Below are 26,057 nucleotides of genomic sequence, written 5' to 3'. Positions count from 1 at the left end.
CACCAGCCACAGCCCAACCAGCGGACTGGCATGAACCTGTGGGCAATGGTGACTGCCAACAGTAGTTCTGCTACCCACACTTCTGGTAGCAGCCACATGCTAGGGGAAGAATTGGGGATTTTATTTATTTATTTCTTGGCTACAAAAGTTTGACTTAATATGACCAGATTTAGAATATGCGGCCTACAAAAAAGGATGTTTATTCTGATTTATGAAATTAATCATATGGAAAGTTCTTCAATGTTAATTACACATTTACTAAGTCACCTTTATTAAAACAGAAGTCAGATATATTAAATAAGACCTCTCCCAGGAAAGTAGGAATAGTTATATTGCATAATACATAATAACCCATGTCCCGGAGAACGGTGGTTCTCAATCAGCGGTGATTTTGCTCCTTTGGGGAACATATGGCAATGACTGGAGACAGTTTTGGCTGTCACAACGTACGGAGGGACATTCTACAGTGCACAGGATAGTCCCCCATGACAAAGAATTATCTAGCCCACAACATCAATAGTGTCCATGCTGAGAATCCTTGCCTTAAAACAATGGGCACGTGTAGGTAAAGAAGCTAGGATTCCGTCTGGAAAACGACTAACCTTTGAAGAGTGGAAGGCCAGGTTTACAGGTAGCTCATACAGCGCTGCTCCCTCACTTCAACTACCACACCATGTTAAAAAGCAGTGAAGTCTCCAGACTTTCACGGCTCATGGAACTGCAAGGACCCTTGCCAACCGTGGCTACATGAGGAGGTGGTAGCATAATTTTAAGAGCACCAGGAAGGCACTTTGCCTCCCCAAATACCTCCAACACGCACTTCTCTGTGCTTGAAATCCTCGCATGGTGCACAGACCCTTTCCTTCCATAATGAAGCCTAAAGTGCAAAGACCTCTCCTCCCTCCACCCCCCCACACACACGCAGAAGAGAACAGTGACCTACATTTGTATTCAAGGGGAAGTGACTGACAACAGATTGTTTTTCCCCCCGAGTTTTCATACAGTGAAAGGCTCTGAGCAGCTGAAAGTGGTAAAGAGGAAAAGAGTTTCAAGGCCCCAGTGAGGTAGGGGAAGGGTGAAGAAATGGGCAATACAGGGTTTGGAAATACATATCACCTATTCCACAGACGCCACTGAGCCTGCAGGGAAGGAAAGATGCAGAGGGAAAAAAAAAGTCACATTCTTATCCTTCAAGAAGATTAGAATCAAGTTCAGCTCAGGTGAAAAAACTCCAAGAATGCTTGAAAGAATGGTGGGGATGCAGTGCTATCATTGCAGTTGGAACAGGAGACTTACCAGCAGTGGGATCACAGTGTACTCCAAACTGCCGGTGACCCCGACAGACACACACACACACCTCGCAAAGTCAGGGACACACAGTGAAATGTTCAGGCAGGGCCTCTTTGTTGACTGAATGGCAACTATTCCAAATGAAGTGCTCTGAAGATGTTTTGTTTCTTCCTTCACTCTCTTGCTTATGCCATTTCCTCAGATTAGGGAGAGAAGTCTTTTTTCATCTTCTTTGTGTATCTGAATCCTATTCCATCTTACAAATCCAGTTTTTCTCTGTACATTCCTGACTTTGGCCTCTGCTGGCTTTTCCTCCCTCTTCTTATAAGTAAACAGTCCCCAAGTCATTCATCTAGTGCCTACCATATTTCCTATGTACCTTTCATAAAGACCTATTTCCAGAAAAGATTTCAGGGGGGCTTTCAAGTTCATCACAAAAAAATAATATGTAGTTTTACAAGAATGTGAAAGGGAGATCAGAAATAATTTCAGAAGAAAAAGATCATTGTACCAAGAAGCTAGATAAAGCAGTTACCGAGGTAAAAAAGATAAACACACTAGACATATAGCAAGTTCTTGAACTCGGATAAAAGAAAAGCCATGATTCCATGAAGACAGAATTTTTTTTCTGACATTAAATTCTAGGAGGAATTTGCTCCGGGCTTTTCATGTATGCTGCAGTCATTTTACGTGCTTATCTCAAGAACTCTGTTAGGTCCTTTAGGACAAAGACCATGTCTTAGACTATATTTCCTTGAAAAAAAAAATATATATATATATTTAATATATATATTTAATATATATTTATATTTAATTGCAAAACAAATTAAAAAATTAAAAACAAAAATATATTTATATTTAATATATAATACATATTTAATATATATATTACATTTAATATATATTAATGATATATAGATATATATATCTATATATCATTGTAATCATTCAAATATTTGCCAACAGACTAAGGACCCACAGTTTTCTTGCCAATCTGCATATTTCAAGGTGTCTCAGGACCTCAAGATTATCAGAGTAATAGAACCATCAACTCTCTCGGTAAGAAGGATCCTCAGACGGACCCTCAGACCGTTTGATTCTGCCTCTAGGTCCTTTGTCACCTCAATGATGAGATTTAAAAAATACTCTCACCCCAACTGCTGTCACCACTTTGGAGCTAGGGGCTGAAGGGTCCATGCTGACCTTATCCTTAGGCTTCCCCTGCCCTCTCCTGATTTAGTTGATTATCCTTTGCCTCTCTGTCTGTCCCCACCACAGATTCTCCATCCCTTTGAGTGGCAGGGCTTTGCCTTATTAATCTTTGATTCCCTGCAAGAACTAGCATAGGGCTTTGCACATAGGAACTGCCTTTTTTTTCCCCAGTGTAAGGAAGCTGAATTGGAAAGAGGTCCCAGAGTAGGCCTTTCCATTATTCTACCCTGCTCCCCTCAGACAAACCCTCCAGCTATAGTGCAGTCTAGAAAGGTTAAAATGCAGGTTACTAAAGGAATTGAAGACTCGAGGGTTCAAAGACATATTCTCTCACCATTGTCTCCCTATGTCCCCCTCCCAAAGTACAATGGGCAATCCTTCAGCAAAGAAAAAACCCCAAAAAAACTTGTACTCTGTAGGTCCTCAGTAAATATCTATGAAAATAAGGTAATAGCTGGTTAGCTCAGGTGGTTAGAGCGCAGTGCTCTTAACACGAAGGTCGCCTGTTAGATTCCTACATGGGCCACTGTGAGCTGAGCCCTCCACAACTAGATTGAAACAACCACTTGACTTGGAGCTGATGGGAAAGACACACTTAGAAAAGTTTTTAAAAAATTAAAAAATAAGGGAATAGCAAAGCTACCTTGAACATAGTAAGTACTCAATAAATTGTTTCTAAATTGAAAAGTGTAACACATCTACTTTGCACATAGTAGGTGCTCGATAAATATCTTTTAAATGAAGATGATCGTAGGACTGCTGCCTCGCACAGAGAAACCCCCCTGTAAATGACTATTAAATCCAATAGTAGCAGACACTCCTTAGAGAACCCGGGCAGAGGTGACATTAATCAAATCCCAGGCACAGATCCATGAATGGAAATGCGCGACTCGAGGTAGCTAGCGCTTTCTAGAGTGCTGGGGAGGCGCGTGACTGTGCGCGGCCCCGGGGGACACCGCGCTCCTTCCTGAGCCGCGGACCCACTGCCTGCTCCCGGGCATTGATCAGCTATTGGGATCCCTTCCCCACCCGGGGGCGGGAAACGCCGCCGCCTCCAATTGTCAGTTCGGGGCCGCACCTGGAGCTCCCGCCACGGTCCCTTCCCGGGGCAGCCGCCCACCCTGGCTTCTCCTCAGATTCTGGAGAGTTGCGGGCAGAACAAAAGCAAACGCCAGCGGGATTCTGAAGGCTTTTCTGGTGGAGATCAGCCCTGGCACAGGCTGGGCAAGGCAGCGCGGACCGAGCAGTGATGTCAAACCCTCCCTATTCGTTGCCGGTGGTCGCCCGCCGTCCCCAGCAGATTCGGGCTAGGGATTACCCAGCAGGGGAAAGCAGCGGGGCTTCCCTCCTCCCCACTCTCTCGGCGCCCGCCCCGGGTCCGCGGAGGGGCAGAGTGGGCGCCTCCGTCGGGTGGGGCGTGGAGGACGCCGCATTAACCCTTGAAGGAGACGGGAAGAAGGCTGGAGGGGAGGACGGCGTAGACCCCACAACCGGGAAACAAATCTGAACTCGAAGTGCGAAGCGCCCCTCGGTTCCCCGAAACGCGCTGAGCAGTCCCCGGAGGTGGGGGTCCCCTCGCGCACCAGGTTCCTATCATCTCCATTAAACACTTCCCCGGGGAGTCCAGCGGCAACCTTCCCATCCAAACCACCCACCCGGGGACAACACCCGCGCGGTCCGAGGAGTAAGGGGTCACCAAGGGCGTCCCGGGCGGTCCCGCGGGAGACATCCCACTGCTCGGAAACTCGCTAGTTTGGTATTTACTTGGTTTCTTGTTTGGGGGGTTATTTTTTTAAGCAGAGGTGGAGGGTGCAGAAAGAGGGAAAGTACCATTTCTTCCCTTCTCCTCGGCTTCTCCGGAGCCGGTTGAAGTCCGAGCGGAGCAGGCAGCCGGGAGAAGAAAGAAAGCGAAGGGGGAGCCACTTACCTACGGCAGAGCCCGAGAGTGCGGCGGCCAGGCGCGAGCAGCGCCTTTGTCTGCGGTCGCGGCACCGGCCCGCTCCGCTCCGCCAGGCGGGTCCCAGCCCCGGAGCTCCGCGAGCTCCCGCGGGCACCCGGACAGCACCGCTCGCGGCTCCCGCTCCGGCTGCGGCAGCGGCTGTGGCTGTGGCCCCCGCCCGCACGCCCAGCGCTCGCCGCTGCGGCCGCGGCTCCGCCTCGAGCCGGGCCCCGCCTCCGGCCCGCTGGGCCCCCACCTGCTGCGGCGGCCAGAGAAGGGGAGCCCGGCCCAGGGCTGCCGCTTTCCCGGTGCGCCCCTCTCCCTCCTCCCACAGCCTCCCGGCCGCAGCACCGCGCGGTTCCGGGGCGGGGCGCGCACAGTGTAGACCAGCCTTCCCCAGACCTAGCCCCTCGGAATCAGTCTCACCTGAGGGGCCGAGCGCCCGCATTTTCTCATTCGAGCCCCAGGCCCGGGGTAGCCTGGTCTTCCCACCTGGGCGCACACTCTCCAGAGCCCTCCGTCACCTTAGAAACCCATCCTCTCCTCCCCCGGGGAGGGGACCCCTCGGGCTGTGCCCGAGAGGGAGGGGGTGGCGGGAAGCGGGGTCCTCCTCAGCCCCGGCCGAAATCCGGCCTCCCTGCCAGGTCAGCCCCACGCTGCTGCAGCGGCGGGGGCGCAGGGAGGAGAAGGAGCTGGCGGGGACCGAGTCGCCGATTTGGAGCCTAGTGGTCGCGTGCCACCGCCGGGCTGGGGGAGACCCGGCTGGGCGGGAGGCGGGAACCAACCGGAGGGGTGAGCGGGCACAGAGCGCACGTGCACCGGGCCAGAGCGCGCCCTGGATTCAGACACCGCCACCCGGGCTGTGAATCTGTGCTCGTTTGCACGGCTGCCGGGATAAAACTGACCGAAGGGAACCAACACTTTGGAAGCCAGAGAAAAGGGAACAGAAGCCACCAGCCCCGAAACACTGGCGATACCTGCTGTTTAGGTGGTGCCTTCTAGCAAATCCAAAGTGGTCCACACTGATTAGGTGTGTGCACCTCAGTGCAATGGTCGAGAAGCCGCTTCTCTAGGCAGAGAAAAACATGATAACCTCAATATTGTATAATGAGGTCACTAGCGGGTTTAGCTGCCCATAAGCCTTCCCTTCTCCCAATTCCCAAAATATTCAGAGAGAGAACCTCACTTTGACACTTCACAGGGTCTGCTGTATACGATGGTTATTTGTGCTTCATCCCCCATCTCCAACTCCAGGGCCTAGTACAGTTCCAGGTACATAATAGGTGCTCAATAACTGTTGAAAAAAATTAACGTGTGAATCCTATTACTGTGCCAAATGTGGTGTGGGAAAAACACAAACATTTTAAATTGGGGAATCATATTGGCAAATGCATCAAGTGGGTAGAACAGTGATGGTGATTAAATGTTAGCTGTAATTATGATATAGATACAATTGCTATTATTCATATGTATGTAGGTTGTGGGTTAAGGATTACATGCTAAGTTAGAGATAGCAAATGTCTGTACATCTGTGGTTAAGGCGTTCTAATGTCTCTTCCCCAAAGAGAACATTTTAACATTTTGCTTCTCTTATTTTCATTACAAATAAGTATTATCAATTCAGTGGGTATGCATAAATATGAAATACTCCACATTGAATTATTCATTTTTATAACATCTTTTCTAGGAAGAAAGAACAAGAGGCTGAAAGGATGCTCATTTTATCCAAAACAGCCAGAAAGTCAAATGTCCCACCACATGAAACCCACTAGGGTTAAGTCTGGTGACCTGAATGAAGAGACCAACCCAGGAGGACACCAGGAAAGCTCCCATCTCCCTCCTGGATGTTTTAGATCAGTCTTGGGTCTGTGAAACTGCTCTTGGGAGCAATGTTCTTGTCCATGTGAGATAATTGATCTCTTCCCTTTGGCAACTGGGAAAATGTAATTTTCCCCATGTGATGAGCATGAATGAGTGGCTCATACATAGTGAATGGCCATCCTCCAAATTGTGGTACAAGGGTGTGAAATATGCATTTTAATACCAGAGTCCATTGCCACAGGATGCCCGGGGGATGAATGGCAACTGGGATATTTATCTGAGTACCCTCCATGACGTGTGTGTCAATGGGGTTGGTCTCCTGTGGATGCTGCTATCAGGAAACAGGTTATTCCTTATTTTCACCCTGAGAGAAGACTCCGAAAGAAACAGCTGGCCTGGATAGGGGTTATTCAGCAGAAAATAACCATACAGAGCCCAGGGGTTGAGAAGGTCACCAGGTCATTTTAGGACTTTTTTTTTTTTCCTGGGGGGAAAAATGTACCAGCATTTCCCCATGCCTATCACTAGACACCACAAGCTGTACCTCAATGGCTAGGCCGGGGGTGCCATGTGTACTGGTCCTGCAGGACACAAAGGCAGGGAGTTGCTAAATCGAGCAGGAAAGTGCCATGCCTCCTTGTTTATGGTATTTAGATATATATTTTTTTAGAATACTCGAATGTACTGCCGAAGCGAGCATGGTATAATTTTTTTTTAATGTTGTTGATATAGACTGAATGTTTGTGTCTCACAAAAATTCCTAATTGAAACCTAATCCCCAATGTGATAGTATTTGAAAGTGGGGCTTTTGGGAGGTGATTAGGCGGTGAGGGTAGGGCCCTCAGGAATAGGATTAGTGCCCTTATAAAAGGGCACAGATTGAAGATAGTCTGAGAACCAGGAAGCCAGCTTTCACCAGACACCAAATCTGAAGGCTGGGACCTTGGACTTCCCAGCCTCCAGAACTGTGAGAAATAAATGTTTAAGTCACCCAGTCGATGGTATTTTTGTTATAGCAGCCCGCCTGGACCAAGACAATTGTGCTGACCAAATTCATCTTTCATGACACCCATTTTTTTACTTGGGTCTAGATGAACGAGGGGAGGAAACTTAGATGTATTAAACACAGTTTCTTTCCACCCCACCTTTTCTGCTCTAAGGAGGACTTGGTATCAGGGCCAATGACTTTATATGCGGCCTCTCTCCCAGAGTAAGGACTGGTCATGTTTAAAGAACCAACTGAACCGTGACTTCTAGAAGATGGACTCACCACTGCAGGGGTATATAAATAAACCTGGGCTGTGCCAGGTGTACTCCGTCTCTTGGCTTGCTCCTTTTTAGGAATAGTCTGATATCTCTCTCTCTGTCTCATCTTGCTCTTATTGTCTGTCTATCTATCTATCATCTATCTATCTATCTATCTATCTATCTATCTATCTATCTATCTATCTATCTATCTATCATGTTTCCCCAAAAATAAGACCAGGTCTTATATTAATTTTTGCTCCAAAAGACGCATTAAGGTTTATGTTCAGGCGATGTCATCCTGAAAAATCATGCTAGCGCTTATTTTCCGGTTAGGTCTTATTTTTGGGGAAACCCAGTATCTATCTAATTTCTCTCTCACACACACATACCCTTTTTCTTTCTCTTCTCTCTTTTCTCATATGTGCTGTCGGTCTGGTTGGGACGGTGAGACAGGCCTGGGGCTATTTTCACAGCCTGGGACCTCAGGTCTAGAAATTAGAGGTAACTCCCTCTTCACTTTTATCCAAGGTGGCTCTGGAAAGGCCTTTTCTCACCAGCAGAGAGATGAGATCTAAGATTCTGGTATAGACATGGGGGAAGGAAACAACAGGCTCTCAGGGTGCTTGGTTTTTAACTACAAGCCAGTTATTCCAAGCCTACATGTTTACTAGAATCACCTAAGAAACCTTTAAGTACACTGAGAAAAGGAAGCAATAGTTGATCACAATGACCCTCTTACTAACGTCTGTCTCCATTTATTGTATCCTGCCTTCCCTCCTTTCATTGTAGATAAATTGTCCCCGCTCTATAGGAAGTCACCCTCCACTAGCGTGCAAGATCCCATTCCCTCTCACTTATTCAAGGACATCATTCTATAAATGCTCTCCTCTCTCTTTGCTCATCAGTTTTTCCTCATTGCTGGGTCATAAGCAGCAGCTTTCAAATATGGTTTAATGTCTCCCATCTTTAAAAAACAAAAATAACAACAACAACAAAAACACAGAACCTCTTTGACTCCCTTTCTTTCCAACTGCTTTCCCAGCTCTCTTCTCTTTACAAAAAACCTCAGCAAAATTAAACTTGCCTCTTCTCACTTTCTCAAACTCCTTTCCTCCATTCTCTCTTTAACCTATTCCAGTCATCTCTCCATGGAAACTGCTCTTGTCAAGGATATCAGTGACCTCTATGTTTTTAAATCTAATGACCAGTTCTCAGGCTTTATCTTATTTGACCTACCTAGCATTTGACATAGTCAATCGTTCTTGTCTTTTTGAAATACTTTTCTTACTTGGCTCACAGGAGACTTCTGTTTTTTATTCAACCTTACTGGTCTCTTGGGGAATAACAAATGCAATCTGCTCAAAACAGCACAGCAAACAGCATATACAATGGAAAAGTACTTGAGCCATTTCCACCAAATTCAGAAACAAGACAGAGATGCTTACCATCACCATTATTTTTAACAGTGTTTTAGAGGCTAAAATAAAGCAGTAAAACATGAAAATGAAATAGTAGATACAAATCTTCAAAAGGAGATACCAAAAAAGTCTTTATGTATAGGTATTGCAATTATACAGCTAAAAACTTTAGGGCTCTAATTTTCTTTTTACAAAATTTTTTACAAAAATTAATACAGATGTGGTAAGGTGGCTAGAAATAGTAGAAAGAATAAATAAAACTAAAAGCTGGTTCTTTGAAAAAAGCAATAAAATATGTAAACTCAGAATCTTGATTAAGGGAAAAAAATAAAGAAAATATAAAGAATATTATCAATGAAAAAGGTAATATAAGCATAGATTTGAGATATTGTAAAAATTTTCAAGAAACATTAAGTGCAATTCTCTAGCAAGACATTTAAATTATTCTTCCTTTTTATTATCAGACACAGTTCTTGCTTTCATAGAGCTCATAGTCTAGTGAGGATATATATTAAATACAGTCATACACTGTCTAATAACATTTAGTTCAAGGACAGACTGCATATATAATGGTGGTCCCATAAGATTTTAAAGGAGCGGAAAAATTCCTACCACCTAGTAATGTCATAGCCATTGTGAGGTCGTAGAGCTACACATTACTCATGTGTTTGTGGTGATGCTGGTGTAAATAAACCTTCTGCGCGGCCAGTTATATGGGTGTATCGTATATATACAATTATGTACAGTGCATAAGACTTGATAATGATAATAAATGACTATATTACTGGTTTGCGTATTTGCTACAATCCTTTTTATCATTAGAGTGTACTCTTTCTACTAATAAAAAATAGTTTGCTGTAAAACACGTTGGCAGAAACCTCATACACCTCGTGATTACCACGTCTCTTGATTGTATCATTTTCTCTTGTGCTTGATTTAATCTTGTGTTTTATACATAACAGGCTGTACAGGCCAATAGCCTAGGAACAGCAGGATATCCCATGTAGCCTAGGTATGTAGTAGGCTAGACCATCTGGGTTTGTGTAAGCCACTCTATGATGTTTACACAAGGACGAAATAGCTTCATGATGCATTTGTTAGAATGTATCCCTGTCCTTTAAGCGGTGCATGACTGTACATGCTTAAACAAAAAAGTTGATTTTCCTTGTATGAAAAGTCTAACTAGCAAATCTAATCTCATTTTGCAGCGGGGGTTGGGGGGGGTGGCAGTCAAGAAAGGCTTCCTGGGGAAGCAAAAATTAAGTTGTATGTGGACCAGCAGAAGAGTGGCTCCAGCAGAGTGAACAGTGTGAGAAAAAAAAAACAAAACAGGAAAAGGTTGGAGCATTTGAAAACGTCATAGGCTGGAGGACCAGGTGGGTGGAAGGGAGAACAACCAGAGAGCGAGTCAGGGCACAAATGCTGCAAGGCTTTGTGGCCCAAGGCAAGAAATTCAGTCTAAATCCTAAGTGTCATGGGTAGCCCTTTTAGCATTTTAAACAGGGAAGAGTTGAGCCCTTCCTGTGGTAAATTACTTTATCTGAAAGGTCTGCAAAAATTGTAACCATGCAGCCAGGCAGCATGTCCCACCCTCCCTTGTCTCTAGCATCATTCAGTGATACTGGTACCCCTCTCTGCCCTGTGACCCGTTAAGTGCTCCTATCTTAGGAGTTGGTGGAAATTCTGCAGCACTTTTAAGGCAAGTCAACCCAGGTATTAGGTATCAAGTGCTTTGGGCAGACCTTGACTCTCACCTGATTCCCACAGGCAGAGCCAACCTGTCAGCCTGCTAACTTCCCAGAAGATTCTTGGCGGGTTTGGATCATCCCAGCATTCTCTTCTTTCAACCTGCGATAAGAACTGACTGAAATTCTAACTGCATGTTCCCTGCTCTGTCCTTACCTCACCCAGTTGTATGTTTTTCAACCCATACGTCATAACCCATTATGGGCTGGGTAATCAATTTAGCAGATCTTGCCAGCATTTCTGAAACACTGAAATAGAATACAATAGAAAACATCAAAATTCATTGTACGTGATGAGAGTATCCTTTGATGACTTTTCACGTCCGATATATGTTTGTGTGGGGATTAGGATGTGTGTGCACAGGAACCATCGATCACATCGTTAAATGGTTTTCTTAATTATGGGTCATGATCAAAAAAAGTTTGAGATTCACTGCCCTACTTCCTCCCGTCTCCTGCTCTGCATAGAAATTTGAACTTAGTGAGATCTGACTCTTCTGCCTTACCTCATTTCATTCATCCACCTCATTTTTATTTATCTCCTGACATGTTAAAAAGTCCTCTTCCTCTCATGCAAACAACCCACTCTTATTAGAATATATTTGAATTTTTCCCCTAATTGTAGAGCTTACCTTGAGTTTTTCTCCTCATCACCAACAGCGGCTTATAATTATAAAAGTGACCCAAAGTTTGATGAGTAGCTCAGCCCCTTAAGGACTATTGAGGCCCAGGGCAGGCCACCCCCAAGACATTCCACAATGTCATATTGATTATTTTGAGTTAAAACCACTTGAATGCAAAGAATGGAAGCATCAAATATAGACAGTTCTTTCAAGAAGTTTTTCCTGTGTATGAATCAAGAGACTTCAAATGTTGCTGAGCTTTGACCTAGATTTTTCATTTCTGGAGAGCTCCCCAAAGGAAATAATTAGAGATATTGATAAAGATTTAGGCATAAGGATGATGATTGCAGCTTTACCTAGAATAGAGCAATTTTGACAACAATGTAAACACCAAACAATGGAGAAATTGTTAAATAAAGTATGGTACAGTTTCATGATGGAATATTGTTGCAGCCAATAAACATAGTATTTTGAAAGAATTTTTTCACGGCATGGAATAATATTCATAATGGGTCAAGTTAAAACATAGGCAAGGGCCGACCCGGTGGCTCAGGCGGTTAGAGGTCCATGCTCCTAACTCCGAAGGCTGCCGGTTCGATTCCCACATGGGCCAGTAGGCTCTGAATCACAAGGTTGCCAGTTCAATTCCTCAAGTCCCGCAAGGGATGGTGGGCTGTGCCCCCTGCAACTAAGATTGAACACGGCACCTTGAGCTGAGCTGCCTCCCAGATGGCTCAGTTGGTTGGAGCACGGGCTCTCAACCACAAGGTTGCCAGTTCAACTCCCACAAGGGATGGTGGGCTGTGCCCCCTGCAACTAGCAACGGCAACTGGACCTGGAGCTGAGCTGCGCACGACACAACTAAGACTGAAAGGACAACAACTTGAAGCTGAATGGCACCCTCCACAACTAAGATTGAAAGGACAACAACTTGACTTGGAAAACAGGCCTGGAAGTACACACTGTTCCCCAATAAAAGTCCTGTTCCCCTTCCCCAATGAAATCTTTAAAAAAAAAAAAGGCTATAAAAATATGGTTATAAATTTGTTATGTGCAATATATTATTTATATGCAAAACAAAAGGTAGAAAAGAAATACATAAAAATATTAAAAGTTATGGGAGAACCTTTTAAATGTTTGTTTCCCTCTATGTTTCAAAATTAGCATTTGTTACTTTTATAATCAGGAAACTTTATTTTTTTTTTAAAAAAAATGAAATTTGCTGTGAAGGATAAGAAAGAGTAGTGATTGTAGGGTTGACACTGAAGAACACACATCTGAAGAACTAGTAGGTGTTTTTAATTTCCAAAAGTGAAGTTTATACAGCCCATCATGTTACCATTATAGACCAGGTGACCAGGAACCTCGGAAGCAAATCTGTTTAGTCACAAGTATATTATTCTCTTTTGTTTGCTTATTTGGCTTACCCCCTTTTTTGGGTCCCAGTTTCCTCATCTGCAAAGATAAGAAGAGACATGTTGAATAATTTAGCCCAAGCGGCAAGGCCGCCCACCATGGCCCAAAGCCCCTTTTGCCAAGAAACACAGGTAAGAGACAGGAAATAGCCCTCGTGACAAGACTCATAGCAGAGACCTTGATGTGGACTGAAAACAATATACAGCAGGTGGACAACTAGTCCCCATCTCCTCAGAGCACCTTGTCATATCAGATTGGGAAGAGGAAAGGCAAGTCCCTCTCATTAATTGTACCCAGGTGACTGCTCTTGTCACATCTGTGGCAGCATCATGACAGTCTGGCCATGGAGGGGCATTGTGAACCTATGAGACTTAGGAGGACAAATCCATGGGACAGACTCTTGGAAAACCCAGAATCGCCCCTTCCCTTTGACAGCCTTCATGCTCAGAAGGGTTCTTTGCCGGGTGACACTTCTATCTCTCACGCAATCTGAGGAAGACCTTCAAGGAGTCCATGTTACAAAATCAACAACATTTCCAAAATGCAACCCTGATTTCTTCCCATACTATCTGCCTCTGGCGCCCTACATCAGCAAAGGACGTTTCCCCATGCTATTTCAGACAGGTCCCTTACAGTATGTCCAGTGAACCTCTATATCCGGATAGTTAACCTCCTAAATGGCTTTCAAATCTGTTTACTTCCCTTCATCGGCACTGCCACCACCTTTATTCAATATGCCACCATTGCTTATCTGTACTATTATAAGAGACTCCCAACTGGTCTCACTCACCACATGCTCTTTTGACCCTTTTTAGTCTATTCTCCACACTCAATCCATTTGCATTTTAAAAACGCAAATCTAATTATTTCACTCTCTCATGCAAAGCCTTTAATTGGCTTCCCATTGCTCTTAGAATAAAATCCTTAAGTGTTGAAATGGTCTGCAAGGCCCTGTATCACCTGGCTCCTCTCCAGCCTCCCCACTGACTCATTACACTCCTGTCATGGAAGGTTCTCTGTTTCTCTCTACCTCAGGGCAGTTCTATACATGCTCATCTCTTTCTAGAACATTCTATGTCCTCTCCTGTCTGCACTTACTCGTTTTCAGAGCTTAGATGAAATGTCACTTCCTGAAGGGTCTTCCTGGACCTCCCAGCTTGCAAAAGTTACCCTGTGTGTCCTAGTGCCCAGGCCTCCTCTTTTATGTACATCTTACTTTCATAATTTCTATGATCAATTGGTCAGTGTTTGACTCCACCACTAAAATGTGAGACCTATGAGGGCAAGTACTGCCTTGTTTAATGCTCTAGCCTCAGTAAAAATTGCAGTCCGTATGCATGGCAGGGGGTTAATACATATCTGTGGACTTAATATTATGGAATGCAATTAGTTCTCACAGACAACACCTTACTAGTCAGTTGGCACCTTAGTGAGAATGAGTTGACAGCCTGCCAGAGAAAGAATTCGACCCAGGTGTGCTTCAAGATCTGTGCTCCTTATCACAGGAGCAGGGTGGGGTGGTAGGAGTGGGGCTGGTGCAGCCATCACCAAGGAGCCCTAATCTGAGCCAGCCAAGCATATTCAGGATCCCAGAAGAACTATGTACAAGCAGTTCTCCACTCCTCCTCTCAGTGTCCTATTACAACACACATCATTCCCAGAACAGAAGAAGTGAATTATCCATTCTGTTCAACTTGACCTTCCAGACTTTTCAAACAATTCAGGGTCTTTTTTCTAGACTCTCAGGTGCCCCAACTGGCCACCTCCTTGCAGGGAGTTAGAGAATCATCTGGTCCTGGAATTCTCTCTATTTCTCTCTTATCTCCTTTCCCACAGCCTCTGAGTCATTTTTTATTCCTTCGTTCCTCGCATAGTCCCTGTCCATCCCCAGTCCACCCCAGAGCCCCATGTCTTCTTGTGGTAGGTTGTCAGCGTCAGGTGTCAATCATTCAGCTTCATTTAAGTTCACAGTTCTGGTGGGGTCCAGCAGTGGGGAGAAGTAAAAGGGGGAAGGGAAAGGATCTGACATTAGGGACAGTGATGGGTAAACAATCAGATCTTTCATCCTGCCAATATTAACCCCCTGCCAATTTATTTCCTGGGCATTCTAATGCTAAAGGGAACGTCTGTTTCCTACTCTGCCTCTAGTTCTATTACCAAAGAGCCCTCTGTTAATTTAGCCTCTGGATGTGCCAGACAGGATCCCCAAAGGTGGTACAGAAAACCTGTAGAGACTGGGCACTAGAAGGAATGGCAGCAGTGGGGAGAAGTGGGAGCTAATGCAGGAGATGGAGGGAGGCTAAAGACAACCTTCATCAACCTCACAGGCTTTCAGAGAGTCTGACGTAATTCTGTATGTCTTGCAGAAAATGGGTATCAGGGAGGGATGTTGCAAAATTATTTCTATAAGCTGTCCGAAACTAAGAACGATGTGCTGAGAATGACATTGAGCAAACAGACTCCTCACTCCTTCCTCGTGTGCTTCAGTTTTCTCCATCAGACTGCAAAGGGCAGAACAAACCTGGGTCAGACCAGGTGATCAGGGATGAGTGAAGAGCACGTCTGAAGAGTGATGAGCTAGTCCAAGTACCTGAGCCTCCCAGCCTAGGTAGGCTGCATCCTGGGGAAATGAGAGGACCCATGAACAAGATGGATCAGCCCAGGCCATAACTTCAGAGGACCTTGGAGAAGGGGAGAAGTGGCAGAAGACTAGAAACACGCTGAGTTTGATGTCAGTTCAGATGACTAAGGTCACGGGTTATGGGCATTGAATGTAAAGGACGAAGTGGTCATAGGACCTGCGTGGAAATATTAGGACCTGCATAGGTCATAGGACCTGCATGGAAATCCTAACCTCATGTCCTTCCTTAGTAGGGATCCCGGACTGGGAAAGAGGATTATACAGCAGGTGATGCATCTGGGTTTCTGCAAAGTATTGGACACTATGAACACCTAAGAGCACCCATGCCAAAAAATCTGCACCAGCACCACCTGGAGATAGAGTTTGGGTGACATTCCTCGGGGCTATGGCTTCAGCTTGCTCCCGTCCTCAAACTGTCACCATTGAATTTAGTTGTCCTTGCACCAAGTCCATATTTGTTTACATTTCCCAAAGGTCAAAATTTAATAAAATTAAACAGCGATAAATATAAGGTCCTATACTTTGGTCTGAAAAATCAGCTGCATATCTATAACACAAGAAAGAGGTGTGGTTTAGCCCTATAAACCTCTTAAGAGTTCATAATGATTTGCCTCATTCTGAAAGGACCCTTGTAGCAAGTGCTACTGTGGGATGATGATCTCCACGTTGTGTGACTTCTGTTCCCCCTTTGATATGACTCTACTAATTTTATCTCAATTCCCATGCAGACTAAGTGTTTCCCTGACTAAGTGAGTTGATTTCCTTTCTCGAAGACAGGAATACCTCTGTCTTATGTATTTGTCGTCCAATAATTAAGTCAAAGTTAAACAGCTGAGAATGCACCCCAAAGGGAACAATGCAGAGAAGTCATATCTAAAGAAGCCCCCTGAATTCATAGCATTCCTGAGAGTTTAAAAGCACTTTTCACCCAACTTGATCCTCTTCTGCACAATCCTATGAGATAAGCCGGTCAGGTGTCTCCAGTTGACTGATGGCGGATCAAATAACCTGAGAGAAGCAAAGGCTCCCCAGCTTCTCAGTGTCAGAGCTGGGCCCAGAAGCCAAGTTGCAACTTCAAGTTCAGCTCACGCTACACGTGAAACCATACAGCATGTATGTGTGCATAAAACAAATAGTTTAAAATCAGATAGTCTAAAGAAAAAGAGTCCCTTGTGTATTTAATTCAACAACTAGTAGCTATTAATATTTCATAACTGTTAACTCTGTAAAAGAACCTATTATGTGTAAATCACTGCTCCCATTGTGAGAGTAGTAGGGAGGGCTGGTGGCAAGATGTAAAAGTCTGAGTACCTCAGCCTCCAAAGAAGTCAGGATCTCAGCCTCAAACAGTAAGGGTGTGAGCTGGAGGCAACAGAATCCACCAGCGCAATGCATAATTGGGGCGGGACGAAGATTTAGATTCTGACTATCTACTCTCGTTGAATTTATTACAAGTTCAGAGGGAAGTGCCCTTCATTTTTGTTTCAAATGAAGCTTCATATTGGTATTTCAGACGCCTGTGACAGGTAATGGAAGAAGCCTGGTTTCAAACGCCCTTTCCTGTGTGTCTCTGGACTGCAGGTGCCTAAATATATCCTCTGTGTCTGCCTGGTCTTCATGGGCAACTGAGAGGCAGGCTCTCACGGTCCTCCTCGATATGCTTCTTGAGTTAGTTTGGAGTTTGCATCTCTTGTCTCCTTCCTCCCCCAGCACCATCCTGGTTTGTGCCCTTTCCTTATTCCTGTCCCTGATCACGACTAATTCTGGTCTTTCTGAAGGACCCTAATGTGCCAAGTTTGCAAACTCTTCCTCACCGTTGTTTTATATCAGAGTTGGTCCCCAGACCGGCGACATTAAGATTACTTGGGAATGAGCTAGAAATACAAATTCTCAGCCTCCATTCTAGGTCCACCAAATCAAAAAGTCTGGGGTTGGAGCCCAGAAACCTGTTGAAGGGGAGCAGTTTGTGACCCCAACATGTGCTTCTTTGGGATATTGATTACTTTAAAGTGGTTATTTTTTAGAAACAAAAGACTCTGGAAAAACCTCTCACCTTCCCCCCAGCTGCCTAAAAGAATTTAAATGGAGAACCTACTCATGAAAAGGAGCTATCATCATAGATAACTATAGTTTAAGATGAACCAGGTGTAATAGACAGAGAGGAACCTGGCAAGGCCCATTTGATGAAACTCCTCTCTGTGTCCCAGTGTTAAGGATGGCCCAGCAAACATTTATTTACCAAACATTTACTTTTCCATCTCCATGTGACTTGCCTTCCTGCCCTTTGAAGTCCCAAACCACTACCTCACACTCTTTCTTCTTAGCTCAAGGTGGCATATAAGCCTCAACTGCCTGATTTGTCCTTGAGTCTCACATTCTCACAGAACCCCCATATATACATATGTAATTACATTTGATTATTTCTCCCGTTATTATAATTTGATTGTGAGACCAGCCAGAAGAACTAAGAAGGGAAAAGAGAAATTTTTTTTCCTCCCCCACAATGTTGTTTTTTTTTTAAATTTTTTATTGGGGACTACTGGGGAACAGTGTGTTTTTCCAGGGCCCATCAGCTCCAAGTAGTTGTCTGTCAATCTAGTAGTGGAGGGCGCAGCTCAGCTCCAAGTCTAGTTGCCATTTTCAATCTTAGTTGCAGGGGGTTGCACCATCCCATGCGGGAATTGAACCAGCAACCGGTTGCTAAGAGCTCGCACTCTAACCATCTGAACCACCCGGCTGCCCCCCACTGTTTTAACAAGTTCTTCAGGTGATTCTCTTGCATGTTCAAGTTTGAGACCCACTGGTTTAGAGAATTAGAACATCAAGCACAAGAACGTTTTCGTTGCCCATATTCCTGTCCCTTCCTTCAAAAGTCAGGTTACACGCTGCCACCTCTTGCCTCTTGTCCTGCCGCTGGTTTTGACTTCATCCTCCATGCACTACTCACTGGATTTAATCCTTCTTTGTATTAATTTTTCTTCCTTATCTATGTGTTTTTCTGTCTTGGCTCTCATGGCCAAAGCTACCTGAGTGGCACTCCAGTGTAAAAACACAGTATTTGTTCTGTCCCCAGCATATCCAGCCGGAGCATGCATCACACACACACACACACACACACACACACACACATACACACATACACACATGCACACACACCTCCCTTTCCTGTGATGTCATCAGTTCACAGTGCACACTGGGCTTTCCTGTAGCCAGGAACACACAGTCTGTTCCAAGACTGCTCTTGTCATACTGCAGAGGCTTCTGGGAGTTTTGACTGTGCTCCTCCTTTGACTCGTCATCCTTTCTCTCAAGGGAATGTCTGTCATTCTCCTGCATATTACAGCCTTGGCAGGAAACCCATCTTCTTGCTCTGTTTAAGGCACAGATTATTCATGAACCTGCTAAAGGTAGCTTCTCAGTAATTTACCTAACCATCTCTGACCACATTCCCCAACCAAGTGTTCTAGCTGCTTCTCTAAAGGCATCCCTTTCTTATCTAGCTCACACTCTGTTAGTCTTTTACTCTATCTCCTGCCTCTGCCAGAATTCAAGATATGCATCCTGAACACATACATATCTCATTCTCTTAGCCTGAATCCTTCCTTTTCTATCAGTTCATAGCCTTCTACCCATACGTCATTGACAGAATGTCCTCCTTGATGGATTTCCCTGGACTCTCCTTTTCTGATCACCTTAGCAAGCCATTGATAACTATACAGGTGTGTGATCGGCTGTGGTTAGTCCGTCTAATTTCCCTTTGGAACCTCAGTCAAGTGTAAAATATAGTCATCCATAGATGCAGGGTACTTAGGAAATTGTGCCGCCTGAGAGATTTACATATAGAAAATACCTATTCTGGACAAAACACTACTGTAAGAGCTTTGTGTATAATATTTTAATGTTATAGCATAAAATTAAATAAATAAACTTTACCAATACAGAATGTTTAAGGGGTACCACTTGCCTGTTTTATCCACTCCAGGCACAGTATTGTGACTGTAATAGGATTCACCAAGTCCAGACAACTACACAGAACATTCCTGGTTGGTTTCTTTAACTAGAGGACTGAACGCCATATTCTCCAAAAAGGACGTATTTATGGATAGAGAGAGTGATATGTAGATTTGGATATGGCTATATACAAAGTGACTATGAAGGGAACTATGAGTTCTGACCACACCCTCCAGCTCTTTCTCGCAAGGAATTGTTGATAAGCTTTGATCAGTGTAGCCAAGATGGCATCCAGTCTGGGGACTGGGTCCAGTCTGGGGGCTCTCTGCTGTGTCTGACACGATGCATATCTATTCCTCTGCTATAGCGAGATGCCTATTTCATGAGTTAGGCTGAGCCCTCAATAGTGAGTTTCCCACTAAAACATGTCAATAAACTTCCTTTTAAGCTCAACCTTTATCAAGTAATTTCCACAAAGGCTTTTCCCACCAACACCTTCTGGGAGATGCTGGCTGCCTGCTCCCATAGTAAACAAAGTGTGTAGTGCCTCTCCCGTTGTCTAATAGGGATGATTTGGGCCTCTGCGTTCTTTGCTGGCTGCATCCTCTCTGCAGGGTCAGCATTTTTCTGCACGTGACGGCAATGGGATGAGTGTTTTAAATCTCTCTTGGGAGAAGAATCATTTCCTGGGTTGGAGAGGGACCCGCAGTTATTCAATTCAATTCCGTGACACTTTCTGTGAAACACCATTGAATGTCCTTAGGGGCAACAGGACAATATTGTTTAATTGCTACTTGCCCAACATTATAAGGATTCTATTGGATTCCCTTCTGAGTCATTGCTGAGTCTTAGGTGAAGAATTAAAGAAGTTATGTGATTTGTCCAAGATGACCCAGCTCATGTGAGGCAGGGTAGGGTTCAAATCCATGCTCCTTCGACTCAGACATGCTTGCTCCAAGCCTTGGTTAAGGGGAGGTGTCCCTCTGCTCTTCCACCAGCTGAGCTCATCCTGGACTGCTACTTTTTGATAGTCAGCCCCTCCTGGACCTCAAAAACCTCAGTGTTCCTTCCACAGCTGCGGTATTCTCAAAGCTGACTTACTCATTGGGAGAGCTGGGGTAGCACAGAGGTAAGTGCACAGAGTGAAACCCAGATCTTCAGGTTCAGCTCCAGGCTCTGCTATTGATTGGCAGTGTGACCAAGCAATGTGATGATAATAACTGACCACCTACCTGACAGATTATGAAATGTAAACACCTTATATAGTTAAAGCACATAGAAGAGTACCTGTTACATAGCATACTCACACACACACGTATATATATATTTGCTATTATTTTTATACATCATTTTCATCATTTCTCCCCCTTGCCTTCCTACCCCCTGTGCTTTCTCATCTGTTCTAGGCCACTATTTGCTTCTTCTTGTGGTCTCTCATTCACTTGCACTGTCCAAAGTATCTTCTGCCCAATCACTCTTAAGGACTTGATTCCAATCCTCTTTATTAATTGTGAACCCAGGGATCAAATCCTTTCTCTTGCCTGTTTTCTTCTGTATCAAATGCTCTTTGCTACATAACAGTGGAGTGGTGTGGTCACAGATGGGATGAGGAGACAGAAGACTTCAGTTCAGGTCTCAGCTCAGCCACTTTGAGCTGCTGGATCTTGGGTAAGATACTCAATTTCCTCAGCCTCTTACCTCAGGAAGAAGTAAAAATGTCTCATTACCATGTAATGCGTTGTTCAGTCTCTCTGCTCCAAGACAGTTCATTCTTGCACATTAGTTTAACCAACAATTAATAGCAGTTTCCTGAATAGAATGTGTTGGCCCAACGCCTCCCCATGAATGTATCTGCCCAGCTCCCTGAAGGCTCTGAGACATGGTGGAGAGAAAGTCTCAGGGACCAGCCTGCCTCATGTTTCACTGCTGTAATCCTGTACGCCAATGCTGCTTCTCCTATGGCCTCATTTATTAGGAGTATATTACAATTCTTTATTCCTGACCTCTATCGGGCTCCCTGCAGGGAGTCACAGGCATGGTATTTGAGAGGTAGAGAGGAAACCAGAACCCCGTATTAAATTGCCTGCCGTACTGGCACCCCTGAAGGAGTTCATTCTAATTTCCATTTTCTTAATATCAAGCTAAAATTTGAAATCTGCTTTTACTGCACTTTCCATGGAGGGAAGGTGCTATTTTTGTTACCTGGGAGGACTACGGGGCTACAGTTACAGTTAGGAATCGTTTCCCTTAATTTTTAGCTCCTGACTTCATGGGGCCATTTGCTTCTGCCTTCAGGCAAGCTGGGAATGGTTCCTGGGGATCCATAAGCTGTGAGCAGGGCCACTCTGTGCCTCAGCGGCCAGAGCTTTTCCCCCTTTGCTCTTTACTTATTGCCATGGATATGTTCCAATTAAGCTCCATCCATTGAATTAATTACACCATGGCCACCCAAGTTTCCCAGAAAAGACTGATCTTTCTCGGGAACATATTTATCAGACCCCTCAGTTTGGAGATGTAATTTGATTTTTTTTATAGAATTTTCTAGTGATTTTAGCATTGAGCCGTGCCACTTGGTGTAAGGTCAAATAATCAGTCATTGCATCCGTTCATTGCTACATGCAGAGCACAAGGTGAGATGCTGACACACGGGCGTGACTTCCCTGCTTTGGCCCTTGGGCTGGGTGGGGCCAGTGGAAGGGGGACAAGGATGAGAAAGTGAGAATTGAAAACTGCAGTTTGGTGGTTTCCTTCAGTAGCCAAGAGAGGTGTGACAATGTGGCCATTGTTCAGGGGCAAGTACAGGAGGGGGGCGTGATGGATGAGGAGGAGGAATAGGGAGTGGGAAACTGTTGGAGCTTCCAGCTTTGACGAGTGGAAATAGGGCATTGAGTTCCCACAGAAGTGATCAAACAAAGGCCTCAAACTTCGAATCTTGGCCTTAATAATCTCAACAAAATGTCTCATTCAGCCGCAATTAGCCATGTAATTGGATGGCTCAGTTTGGGGAAAAAAAATAAAAGGTATGAAATAGTCACTGAACATTTTGACTGCCATGTGTTTTGAAATTGCTCACGTGGTTCCCCATTCCTCAAACTAATTATTGTTCCTTATTCCCACTTTCCCCTCTTAGCTAAATTTGTCTCATAATCATGTAATTCATTGCTACAGTCCAATCTCACTGGCCTCGTCTCTGCAAACATTTTGACTGGTTTTGCACCTAAAAATAATGTCTTTAATAACACACAGGATAAGATTTTATATGAGTGACATACAATATTTTCCTACACAAGGACTTATTTTTCTTGTTTCATCAGGGAACTCACATAGAATAGGCATAACTGCATCAACTAAACCAGTGGTTCTCCATTGTGGTTCCGGGACCAGCAGTGTCAGCATCACCTGGAAACCTGATGGAAATGCAAAACCTGGGGACCCACCCCAGATCTCCAGCATCGGAAACACTGGAGAGGGGACCCAGCAATCTGTGACACCCTCCTGGTGATTCTGATGCACACTGGAGTCTGAGAACCTCTGTTGTAAAGATCTTGAAAGTACGCTCTCTTGCACGAAGTTGTTTTGGCAACAAGGCAAACCCTGACTGTGATGCTATAGCAGAAGGGAGGTGTGGAGGGGAATTGACTGAACATGAGACTCTCTCCTTAGAATTTCGTTCTTCAAACACTCACAGGTTGGATTTTTCTTTTCTTTTCTTTTTTAATGTCATGAGGGAAGGCACATACACTGTTGTGTGTTAGAAGGGGCTCTGGGAGTCATCTGCTCTGAGTTCTAGTATCAACTTGGTCACTCACCAATGGAACTTTGAGCAAGTCACAGCTTCTCTCTGCTTATCAGTTTCTCATCTGTAAACATCAGGAAATTGAAAGGGATCATCTTTCCTTAGGCTAACAGCTTTTTACTCCTATCTCTTTTAAATGGAGGGTTGCCAGATTTAGCAAATAAAAATAAAATGTTTTTTAAAATATATGCGCTAAACCACTTTTAGTGTACATTTATGTATATATACTACATATATACACATATATACTAATATGTGTTATAAATATACAAACAAATACATTTAAGTATATATGTGTGTATAGATACACACACACATGCATGGAAAGTACTTACACTAAAAATTTTTTGTTTTTTTGATATTCAAATTTTACGGGGTGTCCTGTGTCCATTAGTGAATTGACCAACTCTATTTGAGTACCAATATTAATCAGAGATAACATCAGTTGAAAGGGTCTGATCCAAATCTCTCCCATGATGGAAAGGGCCCTGGAGCTTCTGGGAGGGGCAGCAGAAGGAGCCCAAAGGTGGAGGGAGTGAAAGAAACAATATTCTCGTCCTGATCTAATCTCAAGTAAATCACTTTCCTTTCCTGGGCCTCAGTTTTATTAACTGTACAATGGGGGGTGGCTGGTTAGCTCAGTTGGTTAGAGCATGGTGCTAATAACACCAAGGTTGCCGGTTCGAACCCTACATGGGCCACTGTGAGCTGCACCCTCCTTAAAAAGGAAAAGAAAAAAAAAGAAGCATGCTTTGGTATATTTATTATCTCTACAATGAAAGATATTAAACTAAATTATCTCAAGTCCTGCCAGCTCCAATATCTATCAGTATTATTTTTGGCTCTGTTTTTGGATCTGTGAAAGGCATTTCATTGTCTTTTTTCTGATGTTTTAATTGTGGGAAAAATGGATTTAGCATCTGAAATTTAGAAAAATAAGTATTCTTAAGCTATGAGCTAAACTTGAAAATGGCTTTGATAGGGTGATGGACCCTAACTTGATACGCTAAAAGCCTTTAACACACCTGCCTTTAAAAGCCTCATAATTTGTCATAATTTATTTAACACTTAACACCCGAATTACTTAAATATCATGAGTAATGCTGTAATGACCCTTCTTACAGCTAAAGCTATTCACATGTACCTGATTCTTTCCTTAGACTCCTTGGAGTGGGGCTGTAGGGTCAAAAGTCAAGGTCTCTGGGGGAGGACTACCTCTCCCCTTGTCTCCCCACTCCACGTTCACACTCCCCTCATCCTGTTTGGTAGAAGTTAGAAAATGTAGGAGAAGGAGGAGGGGTGGGAGGGGGTCCATAGTACCTACAGAAGAAGCTCTTAAATAGCTTTGATTAACTGCCAACAGCTAAGTATCTGTTTTCACAACAACAGATGACAGGAGGTGGTCTGGAGCAAGACAAGGATTTGAGTCAACAGACCTCCACCCATCCTAGGAGGTCACACCCTCCAGGAGACGAGCATGTGCCACTTTTCCCCACCAAATCAATGTGTAACTCCCTCACTCCACCCAGCAAACTCTAAGTCCTCGGGACAAGGGGACTGGGGGCCATGCCTCTCTCGCCCACCTCAGCTTGGCCGGGTCTCTTCCCTGAGAACGTATTACTAATAATCCCTGCTTGCATACTAATCAGCTTGCCGATCTTTGATTCTTCACTGCCTGGCCTAGCCTCCCACAACAATCCCACCCCACGGAGGTCGAGCGGGATCTGTGTGCATCCGATTCCAGGTCACTGAGAGACCAGCACACTGGGCTGGGGCGGGGTGCCGTGCTGATGCAGGTCCTCCCCACTGGCCTCTAGAACTTCCATTTCTAACTGCAGCTGAGGTCAGAGCTCCTGCCCACCAGAAAAGGGCTAGAACAGGGTCTAGGTGGCCCCTGTTCTGACTCCTTTCTTCCTTTGGCTCTTATAGAGGCCGTTATCACGTCTCTGTCCCAGATGGAGCAGTTTATAGCCTGCTTTGTTTCAAGGCTATTTAAGCCCAATTATTTTCAGGAAAAAAAAAAGAACTCCGTGTGATCCAGCACAGGTATGGGAGTTCTAATATTAGACTTGGATCTAAAGCCCTCTCCAATAGTTAGGAGTAAACTTCCCTTGCCTGCTTCCTTTGTGCATCTTTCTCCTGTGGGTACCACGTGAGGAAGGTGTTCTGGGCTAAGCATTCATCTATAGCTGGGTCCCATAGCCAAATGCACAAACACCTCCAACAAAAGGGTTTTAAGGCTATGCATATGTTTTTTGCCAAGTCCTACGTTAAACATTTATTATTTTATAAAAAGAAAAAGTCATTATTTTAAAAAGGCTTATAATTGCTCCCAACTGTTCATTTTCCCAACTATGCATTTTTGAGGTAACCAGAATCCCACCCATTGCTCCTTGATTGACTTGCTTTGTATAACAGATTGAATATATGAATAATAACTGGACTGATTATATTTAGAGAATAAAGATAAAAAATGTGTAATAGGTCATACTTCATCTTCTTAGGAATGAAAATAAAAGGAGAAAAGAGGTAAGCCTGCGGAAAGGACACATCTAAGAACAAAATAAAGGAGAAACAAAGAGCAGGGCTCTGTGCTCAGGGAGCACGTGGTCACAACTGTCACACAATAACTGTTGAATGTTCCAGAATAAGAGACTGGGAAACCAAGGTGGAGCCAAGAGCCAGGATGAGGCCCCCAGACTCAGTTATTCACTCCGAACAAGTCAGTGCCTTGGAAGGGGGGTAAGGGGCTGCTCTGAAATTACTTTGCATTTTTTTGTGTGGTATAGCAAGAACTTTGAGGCTTAGATTGTGATAGGATGTATTAATACTAGCATTCAGAGTATATGTGTTTAGATTATTATGGTTTTGTTGGGTTGTTTTATAAAGACTTTTTTTTTAAGAGCAGTTTTAGGTTCACGGCAAAATTAAGAGGAAGATGCAGAGATGTCCCATGT

The 26,057-nt window shown here is 44.3% G+C and overlaps 1 protein-coding gene across 4 annotated transcripts in view; it reads right to left on the bottom strand.

Moving 5' to 3' along the window:
• The window catches only part of MAPK4 (mitogen-activated protein kinase 4), a 133,763-nt gene extending 128,562 nt beyond the window's left edge, over nucleotides 1-5,201 (bottom strand). For 3 of the 4 annotated variants that reach the window (XM_033087323.1, XM_033087325.1, XM_033087327.1), the window contains exon 1: nucleotides 4,430-4,624. The gene's annotated coding sequence lies outside the window, so the exon portion shown is untranslated. Of the gene's footprint in view, nucleotides 1-4,429; nucleotides 4,625-4,867 lie in introns of those variants that run through there. The other variant, XM_033087324.1, reaches the window with a different exon arrangement.
• Between the last annotated feature and the right edge of the window lie 20,856 nt (nucleotides 5,202-26,057).

Source organism: Rhinolophus ferrumequinum, chromosome 19 (assembly GCF_004115265.2).
Source record: "Rhinolophus ferrumequinum isolate MPI-CBG mRhiFer1 chromosome 19, mRhiFer1_v1.p, whole genome shotgun sequence".
NCBI classification, from domain to species: Eukaryota; Metazoa; Chordata; class Mammalia; order Chiroptera; family Rhinolophidae; genus Rhinolophus; species Rhinolophus ferrumequinum.
This window is presented reverse-complemented; position numbering and strand designations above follow the sequence as displayed.